This window comes from Chrysochloris asiatica, unplaced genomic scaffold (assembly GCF_000296735.1).
Source record: "Chrysochloris asiatica unplaced genomic scaffold, ChrAsi1.0 scaffold00064, whole genome shotgun sequence".
NCBI classification, from domain to species: domain Eukaryota; kingdom Metazoa; phylum Chordata; class Mammalia; order Afrosoricida; family Chrysochloridae; genus Chrysochloris; species Chrysochloris asiatica.
This window is the reverse complement of record NW_006408582.1, coordinates 16,162,274-16,184,955: the sequence shown is the minus strand read 5'-3', so window position 1 is coordinate 16,184,955 and position 22,682 is coordinate 16,162,274.

The following is a 22,682-nucleotide window of genomic DNA, read 5'->3' as shown; positions in this document are numbered from 1 at the left end:
CCTGGGACTGTAGCTGCATTTTCCTTCTAGGAGCCCCATCATCTACTCCCCTTTTCCACCCTTAGTCATATCACCCCCATTGGCTCTTTCCTCTTGTGCTCTGGCCAGTGATGGGGCTGGGGTGAATTCCATGAGATAGACACTCCAGAGAACAGGTATCTGGGAGCCACAGTGCTTTACAGCCAAGAGGAACACTGATTGTAAGTAAGGAGGTCCCTATAACACTGATTTTGTGATCCAAGAAAAGCTGAGTGCTCCTCACGTGCCCCACCCTGCTCAGTGCACCCACTGGCCCCAGAGCTGATTTCTAAAGGCTACAACCTTTTCTGATCTCAAGAAAACCACTTGTCTCTGAAAAGCTAAGGGAATCTGCACGTTTATTCTTTTGAAGAAGAGGCAGTAAGAACCTCACAGACTTCCACAACTCAATGCATGATTTCCCCAAGTGTGGGTGGAGTTCCAGTGGTGGCCCTTAAACAGGGCATTTAATCACACTGAAGCTTTTAAAATTTCCTTCCAAAGACCCTGATTCCCTCAAGGAGAAAGTCTCTTTGGGGGGTTAGAAGGTTTTTAATGCCTTCCCAACACTTGCTAATTTTCATTTTTACAAAGAGCAAACAGTCCTCAGGCTAACAGCTTTCAGCAAGAAAGGCACCCAGCTAAACAATAATGTTGTTTTGATTTCATTATATTTATTTTTATGATTGCCATCTACTTCTGGCAGGTGATAACTGGTTTTCCTTGCACCATCATAAATTAGTTTCCTTTTTAAATAAATAGATCAAGTTAAAAAATAAGCTGATTTAAAGAAAAATATTATGTCATATTAATAAGAGTGGCATAAAAATATGGTAAAAAAAAAACAGTAAAGGTGAGAATTAATAGTAACTGAAGCTTGGCGTACACTATCTTAAGGAAAGCCAAGACCAGTTTGTCACTCAATAACTATACAATGCCTTTGATGTCCCAAACCATAAATGCAAAAATAAAGTGAACATGAAAACACATTCAGCAATTTAAAAAATTATGACATAGGCAAAGCTTGTCTTCACATTGGTCTTCCTTCACCTTCACCTGTTTGTCTCCCCATGTTTGAGGGCCCAGAACCTATGCACGAGTCAGGCTCTGTCTTATCACCAAAGAAAACTGATCTAATAAACTCTAATAACGTCTCATTGAACTTGGAGTCAGAAGACCTGGGTTGCAGCCTCATCACTGTCACGAACTTGATGACTGACCTTGGACAAATCCCTTAATCTCCCTAGACTTCAGTTTCCTCCTTACAAGACAACTAACTTCAGGGTCTCTTCCAGCTCTGAATTCTATGCCATTGAAATCTGAGTGATTTAATGTGTTCTCCTTTTAGGAATTCACATTTCACTTTAAAGGTGACCCCAAGAAAGGGATTAATAAGTGCATAAGAATGATTCCCCAGCAATGGAATTCCAGACTCAGTGGCACGTTGGAAGGAGAGATTTTTTTTGGATGGTTAGGTGGGGCACTTCTACAATCACATAGTAAGCAACTTTTATCTCTACCCCCAGGGTCTAGGCCTACCATCACCTCAAACACTCCAACTCCCCTATACAGCATGCCTCTGCTCCCACCCACCCCCCGAAGATCATTGCTTATCAGGAGTCAAGCTACCAGGTCCATGATAAAGCTGAATAGTGCATTTTTAATTTTTGTGAAAAGTTAAGCATGCTGACTTATGTACACACACACATAAGAGTTGGGGGCAGGAAAGGACCAGGGAGAAAAATCCGTTTTGACAGACTAATAAATGTCAATTTCTGAGGGGGGCTGAGTTAGAAGATGGATCCTCAGAACTTTAATTGGAGACATGCTCTCTTTGCCAGGCAGCTCCGCCTCCCCCTTCAGATCCTTCAACAGATACCAAGGCTCTTGCCTGGCTCTAATTGACAAGAGGCCTCTGTCTGCTAGGATTTGTTTCTGGGATGTCAGAGCTGCAGAGGAGGGGGGTGCTACAATGAGAGGTCTCAATCCCACCCACCACCAGTGTCCTTCAGAGAGGAAAGACAGAAGCAGCGGGACTCTGCCCAGAGGCAGGAAGTCCAAGGACTGATCAGTCACACAAATGGAGTCCACCCCGTGCCTGCCTGCCTGGTCCAGAAGAGACAAAGGGGCCCTTCTGCTTAGTGAGGCTTGTTTCCCACTTAATAGAAAATTGATGGGCCTTTCTGATCCAGTGATGGTATCCGGCCCAGGCTTGAAGGGAGAAGGGAGAGCAAGTGCTAAGGGACAGCCCCAAGAAGAAGACAAGAAGCAGGGCCTTAGCCTGAGAGGCAACGATACACAAGGGTTAGGAGGGTTCACTTCAGGGCCAGACTGCCTGGAATCATAGACCAGCTCCATCAATGTGGGACCTCACTCAGATAAAGTGCCTGACCTTTCCATGCCTCAGTTTTGCTCTCTGTAAGATGGAGGTAATAACACCTACCTCAAAGATTCATTAGGGGATTGAATGGGTTCTGAGTCAGAACTAGACTCAACTCAACAACAAAGGATTTTCGCACTCACACTCACACTAGCACATGGTAAGGACTCAATAAGACTCCTTCAGCAGTCCAGCATGCATTTCTCTGCCAGGGATTTGGGGCCAGCACCTCCTAAACAAACTGTGGAATCTGGCACCATTGCACAAGCATGAAACAGCTCCGCCATGACAAACAAGCTGCTCCCTATTGCCTAACACCACAAGTAATCAGTCTGGATGGGAAAACACCATCAATATCTGACCCTCTGTGTCACTCTGACCAACCACCTTCTAAAACTACAACACAGAGGAACACTTCCCTACAAAAGCCCCACTCTAACTGCTCCTAGTCCCTCCAAGCAGTTTCCTTTGGTTCTCCTGGAAACCCTAGTGCCAGACACACAATTTAGTTCACTGTTGTATTAGTAACCAGTATCTGCACAGTGCATTACAATGTGCAAAGCAATTTTTCATGTTTTTTTAATTCTTAAATACTTTCACATAGTTAAAAAATAAATATATATCTGTGTATGTGACAATCAGTAAAGATTATCAGAGAAAATATTCAGTGAAGAATCTTCCTGTTACCCCATCTTCTATCCTTCTAGATATTGCCCCCACACCCACAGGTTACCACTGTTACTAGCTCCTCAGAAATCCTCCTAGAGTTTTTTCTTGCATGCACAGGCAAATATTCCCATTTTCCCCTTTCTAATATACAAAACGTAGCAAAGCATACATACTTTCTGTACCTAGATTTTCTTCACTTAACAATCTTCTTATGTATTTTCCTACTTCAGTACAAAGTTTTCTCTTTTTTACAGCTGCATACTACTTCAATAGCTCTGGTGGCACTGTGGGTCAAGCATTGGGCTGATAACTGAAAGGTCAGCAGTTCAAGCATACCAGCTGACCCTAGGGAGAGCCAGGAGACTGCTTCTTTAAAGATCTACAGTCTCAGAAGTCCCAAGGAGCAGTTCTACTCTGTCCTGTGAGAGGTCACTATGAGTTGAATTGAGTTGCTGGAAGTAGGTTTAATACTCCAACCACAGTTGTTAAGTCTGTTGAGCCAGTTCCTACTCATAATGACCCTATCCAGAGTTTCCAAAGAGCATAGCCTCAGGGTTGTTTTTGTTGGTTTTTTTTTTTTTTTTTTTTTTTTTTTTTTTTTTGTAGCATCCGCTTTTTTAAAAGATCTCTTCCAATGGTCATTGGAGTCCTGGTGTGGCGCCATGGGTTAATGAGCTGGACTGCAAGTTTGAACCGCAAGATCACTGGTTCAAGCTCACAAGCTGCTCCTTGGAAACCTTATACAGGGTAGCTACAGGTTGGAATCGACTCGATGGCACTTAACAACAACAACAATGGCCATTTACATTGTTTCAAAAATGTCCCCATTACTGTCTTTTTCTCAAACACTCACACACACACAACACTGCAACAAATAACTGTAAACATAGATTCTTTTGCATTTATGTAAATATGTTTCTAGGGTAAATTCCCAGAAGTGAAACTACTGCATCAGAAGATGTGTGTATTTATAATGTTGATAGATACAACCAACTGCATTCCATAGAGGCTATACACATTTCTACTCCCATGAGCAATGTTAAAGTGCCTTTTCCTCACAACTTCACCATTACAGTGGTATCACATTTCTGGACTTTTGCCAGTCTAGTAGGTGAGAAAACTGTTTATCAGTGTAGTTTCCATTTGCATTCTTCTTCTTATGAACGAGGCTGAGCATCCATGTACATGTTTCCAAGTAAGCCTTGTTTCCTGACCTTAAACTGCATGTTGCTATCCATTTATCTCCTTTGGTCTTCACAACACCCCTGTGAGATATGTTACACAAGTATTAATAATATGTGCATTTTGAAACGATAAAGCTAAAACTCAAAGCATTTAAAGATACATTAAGGACTCAAACTCCAAAGGCTAGTGTGTAGCAGAACTCTATCTTGGCTTTTCTCTGATTGTTTCATGTTTTATTCTCACCTTCCTAGTTGAGTGTTGTTGTGTTGAAGTGCCATCGAGTCGGTTCCCACCCATAGAGACCCTGTATAGGGTTGCCAAGGAGCAGCTGGTGAGCTTGAACAGCCAACTTTGCTATTCAAATGACTTTGCAGTCCAGCGCATTAGCCCACAGCGCCACACCAGGATTCCTAATGGAGTAGTATATGTCTTATCTGCCTTTGAATCGTCCCCCATTAAGCCTAGAACAGTGCTGACTTGTGGCAGAAGAAGGACCCTGGGGGTCAGGCATCCTGGAGACCTGGTTTCCTACCATGGCTCTGTGAGTTACTAGCTGTGTGCCTCTGCCCGAACCCCTGGACTCTGGGGGCGGACTTCCCATATCTGTAAAAAAAACAAGATTTGAAGTAAATCACCAACGTCCCTTCCAGAAAATGATTATAGTGGGAAGCACTCCATGAATCTTTTATTATTATTTCTTTTTGAGCAGAGGAAATAAAACAGTTTTCAAACCTCCCAAGATGAGAACTTTCCAATCATACGCGTTTATGTGAACTTCGTCTAATCAGGCAGTGAATGAGGCAGCAGGGAAGAGGGAAGGGGGGTATCAGGCAGTACCTTGAAGCCGCAGTGTACGAGTTGGCACACACGGAGAGCCGACTGTGAATTTTTCTGGAATTTTGCAAGCTGATTGATAGCTTGAAATGGGCTGTGGTGGAAGTAGTTAACACCATGGAAATCAGCAAATGCTACAAATGCTAAGCGCTCCCCCCTCCAGCCCCCAGAGTCAGTTGTTAAAATATCTACCACTACACCACTGCCTGAGGGCCTACAAAAATCATAAGCAATGCGGAGATTGGGAAGTGAGAAGCCTTTTAGGGAAGCTGGAGGGTTCCAGGATTGAAGAGACCTCATCAGTGCCAGATATGCTGGGGGGTTCACAGCTGGGCCACATCCCCACCATCAAATCAATTGACCCCAATTCTCCTCGTCACTTGGGGTAAGAGGGGTGGGGTGGGTTCAAATGCCTGCTCTTCTACAAACTGGCTGTGTGGTTGAATAAAGTACAAGGCTCTGCCTCAGCTTCCAAAGCTGTGAAAAGAGAAAATAACACTCAAAGAATATTGAGTATACTTATGGACTGCCAGAAAGGAGCTCTGGTAGCGTAGTGGTTACGAATCGGGCTGCGAACCTTAAGGTCAGTGGTTCGAAACTACCAGCCGTTCCGCGGGAGAAAGATGAGGCTTTCTACTCCCGTAAAGATTTACACCCTCGGAAACCCTGTACAGGGTCGCTATGGGTCGGAACCGACTCGAAGGCACTTAACAACAACAACAACATGGACTGCCAGAAGAACGAACAAATCTTTCTTGGAAGAAATACAGCTGGAATGCACCTTAGAAGCAAGGATGATAGGACTTGATCTTATGTACTTTGGACGTGCTATCAAAAGGAGCCAGTCCAACATGGTTGGTAAAGTAAAGGGTTAGTGAAAAAGAGGAAGACTCTCAAGGAGACGGATTGACACAATGGGTTCAAAGGTAAAAATTGTGAGGACGGTGCAGGACTAGGCTGTTGTACAGAGAGTGGCTAAGAGTTGGAACCAACTACGTGGCAGTGGGCTTGGGACTCCTGCATCATCACTCAGGGAAACCTTCCCTGATGACCCAGACAAAGCTGTACCCCTTCCTCCCTGCTCCCATAGTGTTGGGTCTATAGACTCCAGAACCCTGATTATCTGCCTATGTCCCCACTAGACTGAGAGCTCCTTGAAGCAGGGAGTTGTCATTCTTTTTGCCATTTTCTTCCCTATACCTTTCCCTAGCTCAGGGCCCAACCCAGAAAAGACTCTCAACAATCAAAGAGCAAGGAAGAAAGGGAGGGAGAGAGGAAAGGAGGAACAAGAAACCAGATAGCTCTTAAGACAAGCCCTTACCAACTTAGCCTATGACCTCACAAGTCCATTCACCCTCCCATCACCCCACACACCATCCCAAACTTTGATTTCCTGCTTCAGAGTAATGCCTGCCACTCCACATGACTGCAATGCTCCCTGCAAACCTTAGTGTGGAAAAAAAGAGAAATTGCCCAGATTAGGGCTGGGTAATGAGCCATGAGCCATGAGCAAGCACAGTATTCCTCACTAATCTTGACTGGTCCAGGAGCTCACCAGCTCCTTCCTCCCCCTCCTGTCAGCCCAAGAGACATTTCCATCAACGAGCTGGGTCTCTAAAGTCCCCTCACCTGGGACTCAAGCACTCTCTAGAGTTTAGTGGCAGAGAGAGAAGGACAGAGGGCCAGGAATAGGGTGCAGTGATCCAAATGCCAGAGCACACAAATGAAGGAGGCCCTCTCTCTCAGCAGGGCAAGTGTTGTTGTTGCTGTTAAATCCTCTTGAGGCGGTTCTGACTCATAGCAACTCTGTGTAGGGTTCCTGAGGAGCAACTAGTGAGTTTGAACTGCCAACCCTGTAGTTCAAACCAACCTTGTAGTCGCTTATCCTATAGTGCCACACCAGGACTCCAGCACGGCAATTAAGTGCACTTACCTGATTTATCATATACTTCATTCATTGTTTTAAAGAATGCAAATTCCATAAGGAGAAATATTTTTGTCTCTTTTGCTCAGTCTGTATCCCCAGGACCAAGAACTATGCTTGACACTTCGTAAGTGCTTAATCAATGTTTGTTGAATCAATGAAAAGGTATCTCCCACTCTCACCCCAAACACACACATATAAGTGCACACATCTCTCTACCCTGATCAAATTTCTAGCTGTCATCTATTTTCTGCTAAGATGATAAAATTTGAGGCATTAGCCAATAGTGAACTTAAGTCATGATCACTTTATAGAGGTATTTGCATTTTATAGGGGAAGCTTCTAGAAATGATAACATCATACACAAGTTAAACGAGTGTAGACACGATGGTTAAATGACAGGTGGCATTGATATTTTGGGCCCCCCTCCTGTATTGCTCAGCACATAGGAATGAACCAGACTCCCCAAATCACATGGCCACAAGCCTTTCCTCTACAAAAACCCAGGTCAATTCTCCCTGATTCTGTCCTGACCACTGAAATCCCTGGTTTGGTTCCCTCCCCCAGCTTATTGTTGTTGTTGTTAAGTGCCATTGAGTCGGAGCCAATCATAACAACCCTGCATAGGGTTTCCAAGGAGCAGCATGTGGGTTTGAACCACTAACCTTGCTTGGTCCCCCACATAAAGACTCATTTTATCCTTGTTAAAGAGTCAAGCAGGACTACTGAGACCTAAAGTTGGGACTGCAGGGAAGAAAGGAGTTCTAGAGAAGTGGTCCCAACCAGGGCCAGGAATGGTCCAGTCAGTCCTCAGCTCCCAGAGGTGCCCTCACATTTCTGCAAAGTGTTGGGAAGGCAGGAGTCTCAGGTACCCAAGTGAGCGAACTATTGGCACTCTGAGCATCCGACCTCACAATGAAGGCCAGTATGATTATGGATGAAACAGGAGACCTACCTACCTACCTACCTACCTATCCACTGCCATCAAGTCAATTCTGACTCATAGCGAGCCTACGGTGCAAAGTAAAACTGCTCCTTTGGGTTTCTGGCAATCTTTACAGGAGCAGGAGGCCCAAAAAGTGGCAGGTGTCCAAAAAGAAAAAAAAAAAGTGGCAGGTGGTCCTGGTTTGTGCAGAGCATGCATGGGTTCCAGAGATGGACTAGCTCTTGTACCCCAGGCTCAGAAGGTCTGGTCTGGCCCAGGACTGGGGCCATTTTCAGGGAGTCAACCAAAAGTGTTGCCTTAGTTGTTGTTGTTAGGTGCTCTTGAGTCGGTACTGACCCATAGATACCTTATGCAGAGCAGTACGAAACACTGCCCGATCTTGGGCCAACCTCACTACTGTAGCCTTAGAGGAGCCCTGAAAATAGAGGAAGTCCTTCAAATTGCCCCTCCACTTAGGAAGAAAGTATCCCATGTGTGGATGGTCTCTGAGCTTTCCCATCAGAAGACCCAGCCTACTGAGCCAATCCTGTTCCCTGTCATGAGGACCCTCTAAATGGGGTCTAGTCCTGGGTGTAGGCCTCCTGGAGCAGAAGCTGATGCTGTAACAAGCCTGTTCCTCTGCAGCTTCTCGGGTCAAGAGGAATACCTGAAAGCTCAACGGTGGATGAAGCCAGAGAGGGAGGCCTCTTCTGGGCCTTAGGGTGCTCAGAGATGGCAGTAACAGCAAGCCTTAGGACATTCAGGATGTTACTGCTCCTCTGCACAATAGTGGGACACATTCTGAACCTCACATGCTTAGTGTTATCAGGCACCGACCTTAAACTGTCAACGCACTCACCCAGATTGTGACCATACTCCCACCCCCACACACCCCCGCCGTACCATTCCCGCCTCAGATATTGGTCCTAGCCTGGGATGGACTCAGCACAGCACAGAGGACTGCTAGGCTGTCCTGTAGGATGCCATCCAGAACTGCTTTCTTCTGTGGGGGTTGGGTAGCATATAGCAGGCCCTCGGGAGTCCAGACTGTGAATACAGCCTTCCCATCCGGATGATCTTCATTGATCCGCTGGATATTCTGCAAACTGGTCAGTTCTCTAGCTCAGTGATGACTTTCTCCGGCTCAAAGCCCCTTCCTCCTCAGGCCATCCATCATCTGTCCACTTGGCTAGATCAGCAGGAAGGGGCAGCCTCTTAAAGGCCCGATACAGAGGAGCCCTGTCAGCTGCTCCCGGCTACCAGTCTCCTCAGCCCGGGGACCTGTAGTGTGGGTTTCAGTGTTGGTGAAGCCTACCCAATGCCATGACCTAGCAAGTTCCACAGAAAAACAAGAACAGGTAGATATAAGAGTTCTATAAGTCGGAACTAACTCAATGGCACTTAGCAACATCAACAAGGAGTCCTTATATGGCACTGTAGGATAAGTTATTGTTGTTGTTAGGTGCCATCGAGTTGGTGCCAACTCATAGTGACCTTATGCACAGCAGAACGAAACACTGCCCGATCCTGGGACAACCTCACTACTGTTGCCATGCTTGAGCCCATCGATGCTGCCACTTGGCCAATCCATCTCAATGGGGGTCTTCCTCTTTTTCTCTGACCCACCACCTTACCAAACATGATATCCTTCTGTAATGACTGGTCCCTCCTGACAATATGTCTGAAGTATGAGAGACAAAGTTTAACCATCTTGGCCTCCAAGGAGCATTCTGGCTGCACTTCTTCCAACACAGATCTGTTGGTTCTATGGGCAGCCCATGGCACTTTCAATAGTCTCCTCCAATATCATAACTCAAAAGCATCAGTTCTTCTACGGTCTTCCTTATTTACTGTCCAACTTTTACATGCATATGAGGTTATTGAAAATACCATGTCTTGGGTCAGGTGCAACTTACTCCTCAAGCTGACATCTTTGCTTTTCAACACTTTAAAAAGGTCTTGTGTAGCAGATTTGCCTAATGCAATACGTCGTTTGATTTCTTGACTGCTGCTTCCGTGAGTGTTGATAGATGATCCAAGAAGAATGAAGTCCTTGACAACTTCAATCTTTCTCCATTGATAAGAATGTTGTTTATTGGTCCAGTGGTGAGGGTTTTTGTTTTCTTTACATTGATAAGTAATCCATACCGAAGGCTGTGCTCTTTGAATCTTCATCAGTAAATATTTTAAGTCCTCTTCACTTTCAGCTAGCAAGGTTGCATCATCTGCATATTGTTAATGAGTCTTCCTCCAATCCTGATGTCTCGTTTTTCGTCATATAACCCAGCTTTTTGGATTATTTGCTCAGCATACAGGTTGAATAAGTATAGTGAAAGAATACAACCCTGTCATACACTTTTCTTAATTTTAAACTATCCAGTGTTCCCATATTCTGTTAGAACAACTGCTTCTTGGTCCAGGTACAGACTCCTCATGAGCAGAATTTAGTGTTCCGCAATACTCATACTTCTCAATATTGCCCATAGCTTGTTATGATCCTCACAATCAAAAGCCTTTGCGTAGTCAATAAAGCACAGGTAAATATCTTTCTGATATTCTCTGCTTTCAGCCAAGATCCATCGAACATCAGCAATGATATCCCTCATTCCATGGACTCTTTGGAATCCGGCCTGAACCTCTGGAAGTTCTCTGTCAATTTATGCTTGCAGTCATAGTAAAACTTTACTCGCATGGGATATCAAAGAGATTCTCCGATGATTTCCGCATTCCATTGGGTACTGGATTGCTAACCTCAGGTCACTAGTTCAAGCTCACCAACTTTCTATGGAACCCTATGCAGGGTCACTATGAGTCAGAACTTAAGAACAACAGGGTATATCCAAATAGTCTTGGTGACATAGTGGGTTATGCAGTGGACTACTAACCACATGGTCAGCAGTTTGAATCCACCAGTGCTTCATGGGAGAAAGATGTGGTTTTTTGTTCCCATAAAGATTTACAGCATTTGAAACCCTACACAGTGTCGCTATGAGTCAGATCTAACTCAATGGCACTTTACAACAAACAACAAGGGTTTTGACAGGCAGGCTGACTCATGCCACCTACACCCTGCAGGTTGCCCTGGTATGCTGGAAAGGGCTTACCTTAAGTCCCAACTTGACCATTTATGAGCCTAGATGTCTTTGGACAATTCATCAACTCTTTCTCTGAACCAGCACTTTGAACAAGTTCAACCCAATTCAGTCATGGCTGACAAAGCAACATTGGAATGGACCCCAAAATTTTAAAACGTTAACTGGGACAGAAAACATTATAGGTTGAAGTCCTGCTAGAAACATAATCTATTTCTTTCTTAGAAAATGAAGGCAGTGTGTGCATTGCTTAGCGATGAAATCTCTTGGCCAACTGAGTAGAAAACAACAATGTCCGTCTCAAAGAAAGCATTGACTGCACCACTTTGAATGTATGTATAACCAATTACTATTATCACTGGACTGCAAACTGCAAGGTCCATGGTTCGAGGCCACCAGCTGCTCCACAGGAGAAAGATGAGGCTTTCTGTTCCTGCAAGGATTTTAAAAGCCTCAGAAACCTTACACAGGGTCATTCTGAGTCAGAACTGACTCAATGACACTTAACAACAAGAAATTATCTACATTCTTGGCAATAATCCAATGTCATGCTTCAGATTCCTGAAAGGACTCACTGCCCCTCTTCCAAAGCTCCCATTCCAGGCCTCAACCTGTAATTTTTCCTGTTCCTGTGAGTGTTCTGGATCACCCAAATGTTCAAAATTCAAGTCTGTTCAGGTCTCATTTTGTCAGCTGTAACTGAACCAGTTCAAAGTGATTTAAAGTCCTGCTCTGAACTTTTCATCTGTTTTCTCATCTGTAAAATACAAATAACAACCATTTTGAAAGGCACCCCATATGAATATGGGGTGGGGCTCCGCATTCTAGGAAGCCCTATGCCCATGAAAGAAGGCATGGTCACCACTCCTCAGATAGCCCCTAGACCCAGAGTGTTTGAGATGGCATGATGACAACTAATGGTGAATTCCATAAACAGAAGCTACTGTCTGTGATGAATTGATCTTTCACCACTCATGGTTTTTTGTTTGTTTTACTATTTCCTTTGCTTTCCATGTTCTATAATTAGCCATATGGGCATGAGTCCTTTGGATATCATTATGGCCTCATGCTGATGGTTTCCCTCAACTGGATGATTTGTCTTTGTCCTGTTTAAGACTTAAGAAAAGAATCTTTATTTAAAAAAATTAAAAAGCTACTGTCTCACTCTCTCTTCAAAGAGAGACTCCTGTGTTCATAACTAATTTTGTGAGAGGAACAACAAGGAGCCAGGCGTAGGTCTGAGAAAAGAAACAAGGAAGAAAATGACAGGAACAGGAAAGAGTTCAGGTCAGAGATGTGTTTAGGTGGAGAAAACAGACATTTCCAGTAGCTGAAAGAAGGTAAGCCCAGCTGGGCCACTGTAGGGAGAAGAGGCCGGTGGACTGAGGAGAATTCAAAGAAAGATGAAGCAGCTATTTGAAGATGTCTGATAATGAAGCATCCCAGTCCATGAAAAATGCCTCCCAGGTGTTTGCAGATGACCCCAGCTGCTGGTTCTGTCTTCCATCACTGAAACCACTGTGCCTACATCTTCTGCTTCTACCAGTGACTGCCAAGTCACAAAGACTTTTGTTTCCAATGGGCACCACAAACCCCCAGAACTCCTAAAACACTGGGCATTGGATCTGCTGACTATACTATATCAAAGAGAATAAACTCTCTCCTTTTTCCTTTTATATTTTAACCTCAACTAGAAGAATGCCCAAAAGTACAACTAGTACCAAATGCTTTAAGATTCTACGTCAAAGAGCTCTCCATCTTTGGAGGGGCTGAGACACATGTCCTAAAGATAGAGAGATGCCCAGGTCCAGCTCCTCTGTGGTCTATGTATGTGGCACCCTGGACCCACAGTGCATAGTTTATGTAGCTGTACATGGTGCCTGTGATAGTTAATGTTTCATGTCAACTTGGCTAGACTATAATTCTCAGTGGTTTGGAAGGTATTGGATTGATTGCTTTTCCATATGTCATAGAATCCTCCAGAAGGTTCTTGTCTGTAAGTGGGAGCAGGGGTCTGAGGGCTGGTCCTTCCTTTCTGAGCTGAAGTTGCTGGCTAAGGAAAGCTGCTCTGCAGGGACTAGGGTCAAGGATAGCATGAACAGGGGAGTGAGGTGGGGGAAGTAGTCATCAGAGGAGATTGAAAAAAGAATAGGACCACCCAAGCTTCCCTCCAGCATGGATGGGTGAAGTAACCAGTGAAAAACAAAAACTTCTGTCTAAGCTGGGCCTCTGGCTTGCACCCCTGGGCATTCACTCAAGAACTTTCAGTGGTGACATTGGGAATGGGAAGAAATCCTTGCTCAGAGGTAGTGACCCTTCCAAGAAGTTAGAATAGGGGAATCAGGTGACCACTCGGACTTGAAAGACAAAAATGAACTCCCTGTGGATGTCAAAAAGCTCAACATTAGTGCTTTGTTTCTTTGTGCCAACCAATCAACCTTAAAGAAATTCTTTAAAATGCAAATACATCTGAGAGGGATTAAACAACTCACTTGGCCTCAGTTTCCTTAGGTGGGAACTAAAGAAAGCAGACTAGACTGTCTCTAAGGCCTCTTCTGTCTTAGATATTCTGCTTGTTGAATCTCAATGGTAAGGACTTTCTCAGGCCCTGGGGAACCCAGAGGGCTCTGGCCTCAAAGACTAGGGCTGAGGTGAGGAGATGGGCACAGGAAGCAAAGGCGCACACCAAAAAGAGAAATTTATCAGTTTGCGGTTCTACCCAGGGTCAGGCCTGTTTAGAAGTATGTGTTGTGCTGGATGGTTCTGTCTGGACTCTTCCAGCTGCAATCTGGCTACCCAGGCTTCTACAACAGCATCAGAGGTGCAGCAACAAACAGTTCCTTTATTCTAGACCTGATTCCAAGAAGGTTCCCCCATAATTGTTGTTGTGGTGGTGGTTAAGTGTCATTGAGTTGATTCCAACCCATAGCGATGCTGTATAGGGTTTCCAAGAAGCAGCTGGTGAGCTTGAACCATTGACTTTGCAGTTCAAATGACTTTGCAATCTGTCGCATTAACCCATAGCACCACACCAGGACTCCTCCCCCATAATAGGACCTTCTTAAATGTAATAAGGAAAATGCCATTGTTGGTAGTGGTGGTAAGTGCTGCAGAGTCGGTTCCAACTCATAGTGACCCTGTATAGGGTTTCTCAGGAACAGCTTGTGGGTTTGAACCACTTAAGTTGTGGTTAACGGTCCAGTGCTTGCCCTACAGTGCCATACCAGGACTCCTTAAGGAGTAGTGAAAATATGAGAGATGGGGAGTCAGGAGCTTCAAATTCTAATTCTAGTTCCTATTGCAGGTGTAAGGAGCTCTGTGGCTCAGTGTGTTAAACATTAGACTGCTTACTACAAGGTCAGTGGTTCAAACCCATCAGCTTCTCTGAGGAAGGAGGATGAGACAGTCTACTTCTGTAAAGATTTACAGTCTCAGAAACACTATGGAGGAGTTCTACTCTGACCTATAGGGTCACGATGAGTCAGAATCCACCCAGTGGCAGTGAATTATTTTTTGTTTGTTTTTAATTGCAGGCATAAGATTTAATCCCTACCCTTCCTAGTCCCTTACCCTTGAGCCCCTGCAAACTCATTCTCTCTCTCTTTTTTCATTCAGTAAACATCAGCCTTCCTGTGTGGCATTTCCCAAGAGAATTGCTCTATTACAAAAGGGAAACCTGTCAGGAGTAGCCGGCTAGGATTTAGTCTCAGCCCTTGGCTTCACAAGGCCACGTAGCATCTGCAAGGCACTGTTGTCAGAGTTGTTTCACAGAACTGACTATGCAGAGTCAGGAGGCTAGGGAGAACCTCCACATTAGTGTTTAGGCTTCTCTTAACTAGGGATTTAAACAAAATCTTCCAAGGAATGTCTGCCTACAAAGCTGATGAGAGAGGAGCTCCTCTGGCTGCTTGGGCTAAGGAGTCATCAAAGGTCTCTTGGGGGAGGTGAGAATACTTCATGCAGTGAGGGAGGCCTGGCCATCAGCAATCACACAGGGATGTGTGCTGTGAGGCTGCTGAGAATGCCTGCTTTAGCTTGGTCTACTGGGGAAGACTGTGGAAATGGTACTAGGATGGAAACTTAAAGAGGATGAAGGTGGAGAAAGGGGCCCTGCAGGCAGAAGGAACCGCCTATACAAAGGCCTTGGGCTGCAGAGGGTCTGGCACCTTCCAGGAATTGTAAGGAAGCTGGTGTGGCAGCAGCCTGGAGATAGGAGGGGTGGAAATGAATGAGGTGGAGAGTTAAGCAAGGATGTCCATTCAGTGCCCATCCTGATTCAGGCCCACTATTTACACATTGTGGTTGACCAAAGTGGGTCCCTGCTAGCTGAAAGGAGCAGTAAACATGACTTCTGCAGTGTGCTGTTGAGATCTCTCAAATGCAGTTGAGCTCAGTTGTTATTGTTAAGTGCCGTCAAGTTGGGTCTGATTCATAGCAACCCTATATAGGGTTTCCAAGGATCAGCTGGTGAATTTGAACCACTGACCTTGCGGTTCAAACCCACCTTGCACTTCAGTGCGTTATCCTACAGTGTCACACCAGGACTCCAGTTCTTCTTGGGACAGAGAATTTAATTCTAGATGCTCAGAGTCAATAGATTCATGAGAATTCCCTAGTAGGGTTGATCATTTTAACAAATAGAAATACAAAACACTCAGTTAAATTTGAATTTCATATAAACAAGTAACTTTTTAGTAGAAGTGTGTTCCAAACTAATACCGTGGCCCTATTTGAAATACCCTTATACTAAAAAACTATCTACTGTGTGTTTGAAATGAAATTGTAACTAAGAGTCCCATAATTTAATCTGGCAACTCTATTCCCTATAATAATAACTTGGCACTCCTTCAGAGGAGACACTTTAAATATTCTGTTGCTGGTAAGTGCCAACAAGTTGGTTCCAACTCATAGCAACCTGTATAGGGTGTCTGAGGAACTGCTGGTGGGTTTGAACTACCAACCTGTGATTAGTGATTCAGTGCTTATCCTACAGCGCCGTACCAGGACTCCTCAAGGGCAGAAATACTTGTCCAACATGAATTCCAAGGAATTGTTCAGCATACGCTTTGAGAGATGGATGCAGGCCTGCCCCACTCCATGGCAGAATTAAGCAATTTCCCTCTGGCCCCAAACTTGCATTTCTCATTCAACAGAAAGAGCCCTAAATTAGGCATATTGTTACAACCTATGCTTTTGGAGGAGTCCTAGTGTGGCGCTGTGTGTTAATACGCCAGACTGCAAAACTGTTTGAACTGCAAGGTCGGCAGTTCAAGCTCACCAGCTGCTCCTTGTAAACCCTATACAGGGTCGCTATGGGTCAGAATCAACTCGATGCTTTTGGAGGTCTCACTCCCTTAACCCCACTCCACTCCACTCCACCTCAAGTGGCTTATACAAATTTCATAATGACCTTTATATACACAAACAAGGCTCTATCTGAGAGAAGGGTTGATAATGTTCTCATCTTGTTTCAAGTCCAATGATGTTTTTGTTTCTCTTAGAGACAGTGACCCTTGTGATTGTCCAGCTGCTCTCCCCCACCCATCCTGTTCTGAGAGCAGCAGTTCCAGAGCCAGCCCTGTCTATCTGTCTCATCTCCCCTAGACCATGGATGGGTCCACAGTGGTCAGACCAAGTCCTGTCTGTGCTCTGGGTACCAACTGATCACCTCTCAGCCTTCCACAGCCCTCTTAGCTCCTGGGGCTCTGCTGACACTGGAAACGGTGAAGTCACTCAACTGGTCTGTATCACTCCCATCTCCCTGCCCCCCATTCAATGCCAATCTTCACCTTCAGACCCTCCTACAGCTGTGGGGACCTCCTGCCTACACATTCATTTCCTTTCACATTTGTTTCCTCTTGGGGTTGGTCTCTCTTGAGTATCTCAGGAGATTAGCATTTTAAAAGACAGGGAAGGCAAGGCACCCAATATGCTAATGAGGGTATTTGGGGCATCAATGTTGTTGTTTGTTGTTATGTGCCCTGGAGTCGGTTCCAACTCATAGTGACCCTGTACAGGGTTTCCGAGGTTGTAAATCTTTACGGGAGCAGAAAGCCTCATCTTTCTCCCACGGAACAGCTGGTAGTTTCGAACAACTGACCTTGCGGTTGGCAGCCCGATTCGTAATCACTACACTACCAGAGCTCCTTTGGGGCATCAATAGGGAATATGTTATTGGACAGGAAGACCTCCCAGGGTTCCACAAATCATAACCCATCATAGAGCACCTCCAAGTAAAGTGGGTTTTGCTTATTCTATAGATTTATATCTTGTACTAGGTGTAGTTGTTGTAGTTAAATGCCATCCAGTCAGTTTCGATCCATAGAGACCCTATTTAGGGTTTCCAGGGAGCAGCTGGTGAGCTTGAACCACCTACCTTGCAGTTCAAATGGCTTTTCAGCGCCACACGAGGACTCCACTAGGTATCATTAGGAGCTGGGGATAGGACATGAATTAGATCATGAATGAACCCTGTACTTCAGATATCTGCAGTCTAGTGGGAGAGAGAGCAAGCCTCCCTCAAAATGTTTCTGCTCCTTTCTGCCCACCTCCTCCCCAGCTTTCTCCTTTCAGAAGGCTCTGGAGTCCCTTTTGCTGTCTGCAAGGCAGTGGTCCCCAGGGTCTGTAGAGATCACACTCCTGGCCATGCCAGTTGGATCACTGGGTGCTCCTACCCAGCTAAGAGCCTGCCCATCTATGACACGGTTTTCCAGTTGCCAGACCATGAGTGGGGCAGCAGCACAGATGAAAGGAAGAATGCTCCCCTGTGACTCTCTGTTCGCCAACCTTGCCTCAAGCCAAAGACTATCTATTCTGTGAAGCCCTTTCCTGTCTATGCTCCCCCATTTCTAGGCATAATAGGGTAAGGAAGCACTGCCTGCCCATGCTGCAGAGTAGCCCCAGCTGGGTGTCAGCGTCCAGCTGCTGAAAGCCCATTGATGTTCTCTTCACCTCTCCTGGAATCCTCTTCCACTTCTCATTCTTCCTATCAAAACTCTACCTCTTCTTCCCCACCAAACCCTTTTATCTCCACAAAGCCTAAGTTTACCCCCAAAGATAAGCGACTCCACTTCTCTAAGCTTTCATTCCTCATTGGTAAATGGAGTATGTTCTTGGAATGATGAAATGAGACCCTGGATGATAATGGAACTCTTCGTTTGCCAGAAGCCACTCTAAGAGCTTTGCATATATTCATTCATTTAATCCTCACAGCAAGTCTGTGAGAAACATACTATTATTGTTAATCTCCATTTTACAGATGTGGGAATGAATGCACAGCGAGGATGCTGAGAGACACACAGAGCCAGAATTTGAATCCAGGTAGGAGCTTTGGTAGCGTTGTAAGATAAATATTGGACTGCTAGCCACAAGGTCGGCAGTTCAAACCCACCAACTGCTCCTCAAGAGAAAGCTGAGACTGCTCCTTATTCAGAGTCACTAAGAGTCAGAATCAACAGATCAACTAATCAATTAGTCATGCTACACAGAGTTCAGTAGTAGAATTCTCGAGTTCCAGCCAATGTACTCATTTGCAGCCACCATTCATCAGGCAGTGGGGGCTTGTGGGTACTAAATGTGGGGGCTTGTAGGTACTGAATGCACCTCCCATCCCTCCCGCACAATACTTCCCCACTGATCAAACACTTGAAAATACAAGGCTGACTATGCCCTGGGGTTCAGGTCCAAGAATTACTTAACCCAAGCCCAAGATATCAGTTCTACCAGAAATCCCTCAGAACCCAGTGCATTCCCCCAACTCCTCATTCCTGTACCCTCCCCACTGAGACTGAGAACTAGTCTCAAGAAAAAGGCTCTAGAGGTGGAAGGGAGGCAAGAAAGAGCGCTGCCAACCAGCCTGGAGCCTAGAGATTTATGGGCTCTGCTCTGAAACGGCCAACATCAGGACTCCCCAAGAGTAGAGGACCACAGCCAGGCACAGATGTACAGCCGTCTTCCATGGAGAAGTCACCGTGACAGAATCAGATACCTTCTCCCAGAGTCCCATATTCCTCTAGTCCTTCCTCCCAGGTCACTAACCTTCCCCTTTGCTTTTTTGTAACCCCATCCTACATGAGGTCTCCAGCTGCTTCTGCTGATTTCATAAATGGGCCTTGCAGGAGGTGGGCACCTTGGCTAATTGAATCAGCAGCGCCCATGAGTTAACCAGGCGGGTGACTGGTTAGCATCACAGCTGAAAGGTGGTGGCAGCAACAGTTTGAGTTTAGCCATCAAAGAGGAGCCTCAGGGAGCAGAAAAGCCCAGGCAATCTAGGCCCTCGTGTAGTCTACAGTCCCAAGGTGGGAACTCACAGGCGGCCCTGGGAAGCCCCACTTATGAGATGGAAACAGGCCAATGTTCTCACACATATGCACACACAAACACACATACACAAAAACGATGCACATACACTCTGGAAAAAGAAACCACAAGGAGAAGCAAGTTGTTGTTGTTGTTGTAAAGTGCCGTCGAGTCGGTTCCGACCCATAGCGACCCTGTACAGGGTTTCCGAGGGTGTAAATCCTTACGGGAGTAGAAAGCCTCATCTTTCTCCCGCGGAGCGGCTGGTAGTTTCGAACCGCTGACCTTAAGGTTCGCAGCCCGATTCGTAACCACTACGCTACCAGAGCTCCTTAGGAGAAGCAAGAGAGACAAGAAAAGAAAATAGGAAGAATGCTATTGTGCTTGTAAGTGCACATCTGCAGTTCTAGGAATCCCAGGGGCTGTATACCAGTCAAGATGCCATGCTCGCCTGGGTGCCAGTCAAGATGCCATTCTCGCCTGCCTGGAAATCACCCCTCTACATAATAACTAGCAAATATAAGCCATTTCTAAGTGCCCTAGCCACAGCAAAGTTCTCGTGGTATCAACAACTTCCAGGAAGCAGACTCTGCAGCAAGGGGACCCTTTCTAAGTGGAACTGTCACTTGATCTTATCTTGTCCTGTACCCTTCAAGACTGGTTTGTTTCCGTACCTTTGAATCTACCCCCTTGACAACCTAGGCATCATGGAACCACTTCAAGGAAGGTTCCCAGTTTGTGTTTATGTTTCAGGAAGCTGACCCCTAAAGCTAACTCCTTCATGAATTATTTCAGTAAACAGCTCCTAAACACTCCCCCACCCTGCTTAGTGGACTCCATGGGGAAGACATGAGCCTGCCTTTGTGACTCACAGTGCACCCCCAGCCCTCAGGTGATGCTGGTACCTAGGAAATGCTCAATGATAGCATTTGTCTAATGAAGGAATGCTATCCACGTTAGTGCTGGTTGTGATTGAGCTGACACAGTTCTCTGCAGAGTGACACACCCACTGGATCACATCTTCTGAGACACATGGTCAGTGTTTCCTCAAGGACTTTCATTACCCGTCTCAGCTTCCCCAAATGTTCTACTTCCCTTCCTCCCCCCAGCCCTCACCCCACCTTTCCCTGGGGCCCCACTCTACAACTTCCCCTTGTGAATCAGCCTTGGCCTCATAGAAGAACTCAGAAGTTCCTAGATCTTGACAGCTAGGGGAGAAGGTGTAAGGGGGTTAGGTATCAGTTTAGGATCCCACATTTCTTTGAAGAGAGGTCTCAAGATGGGATTCTGAGAGTCTAAAGAGACAAACTCTAAAATGCAGATTCAAATTATCCTCAATTCCTCCCAATAGTAAATATTTAAGTTTCCTTCCTTCAGGGCCAAGCCCCCAAGACTGGCAACAGCTAAGCCCCCAGCGGGCTTTTCCACAGGTTAACACTGCCCCCTGCTGGGAGAATCCAAGACATCCACCTCAAGTGCTACCTCATAGAAATTAGCATCTTTGCCTAATCCTCCACAACTATACTCCAATGAAGGAAAAGATCAAAACTCTCAGAGACATGAGCCTTTCTTGCCTCCACTGTATCCTGAGGCTGGGAGCAGAGGATGCCAACAGGGGTAGCCAGCAAGGGCAGGCAGTAAGACACAAGAGGGCTTCCAGGAGGGCCTCCCAGTCACTACCTCCCAGCCTGCTCACCCAAAACTAGAGTGAGAGATCAGACTTAATCACAATTACACCTAGAAGACTGACTTCAATCCATATGTCTTATCTCTCATTTCCATCCTAAATTCTAGAGTCCCCTTTCTAGCTGCTCTCAGATCATCCCTGTTGTTGTTAAGTGCCGTTGAGTCAGTTCTGACGCATAGCAACCTTATGTAGGGTTTCTGAGGAGCAGCTGGTGAGTTTGAACTGCTGACATTGTGGTTCTCAGTCCAGTGCTGATCCTACAGCGCTACCCTAGCTGAATATATTACAACTATCTTAACTTCCGCTCCTTGAAAATCTTATACAGGGTTGCTATTCATCGGAACTGACTCGACAGCACTTAACAACATCTTAACTTCCAACACGTCATCTTGTTCCAGAGATAGATATTCTTAATTTTCTGTGTCCCACATCCAGTATGGCTCCAATGTCTGCAGCTACTATCTCTATCATGCATTTTTAATCCACTGCCTTTTCTAAACTTCCCCTTTCATTTCAACTTTCTAACCCATTCCAACCCCAGCCCGTCTTCCACAGAGCTGTTGGGGTTATGGCCCTAAAGCTCAACTCATGGAATTCAAAAGCCTTATGTCATTCTTCCTTCCCTTCAAAAACCCCACCCACTGCCGGCAAGTGGATTCAGACTCATGGAGACTCTTGTGGGGCAGAGTAGAAGAGCCCCATAGAGTTTCAAGCCTGCGTAAATCTTTATAGAAGTAAGCTCATCTTTCCCCCAAAGAGCAACTGGTGTGTTCAAACCACTGACCCTTCAGTTAGCAGTCCAACACTTAACCCACTGTGCCACCGGGGGCTCCTTTCTTCTCTTCAAATTAGGTACAAATTCTTCTATAATGTGGTCTAAGTAGGCATTCCCAAATTGTCACATGTCTACTCTGAATGTAGAACTCTTTCATAAACACAAACCTTCCCACACACTCCTACTCTGTTTTCTCTGCCCTACCCAGAATGTTCTCTTCAAACAAAATCCTCCTCAAATACCACCCCACCTTCAAAGTCAATCTTTAAAATGAAGCCTTTTTGGGTCTGAACCCCAGAGCACTGTTTCACCTCTTAAGAAAGTGATAATGACATTCCTCTTGGCATATCCCCTTCTGGACGATAAGCAGCTTGAGGCCAAGGAGCCTTATACAAACCATGCTCTGTAATATTTGATGGAGTGGGTGCTATCAGTAATTTACTGACATACCTTTCCATGAAAGCAGGTTTTAAGTAACGATAAGAACAAGCAAAAGAGCAGAGCCCAACCTGTAGGAAAATGGAGTAAAAAGGGAATTGGGATCACTAGGGCCTCTGAGGAGTCACCGAGATGAAAGGGCTTTTAGTGCCCTTATCACATAGCCCCTCATTTTACAAAGAGGGTAGGTCTCTGGGAAGGGAAGGAATCTGCCCAGGTGAGCAACTGTAGTATTTTCTTTCATAGCGAGTGCACAAGGAGCATGGCAGTGCAATGATTACGCTCTCACCTGGTAACCAAAAGGTTGATGGTTCAAATCCACCCAGCCACTCTGTGGGAGAAACACCTGGTGATCTGCTTCTGTAAGGATTATAGCCGAGAAAGCCCTATGGGGCCGTCCTATTCTGTCACATGAAGTTGCTCTAAGTCAGAATTAACTCATCGGAACAATAACATT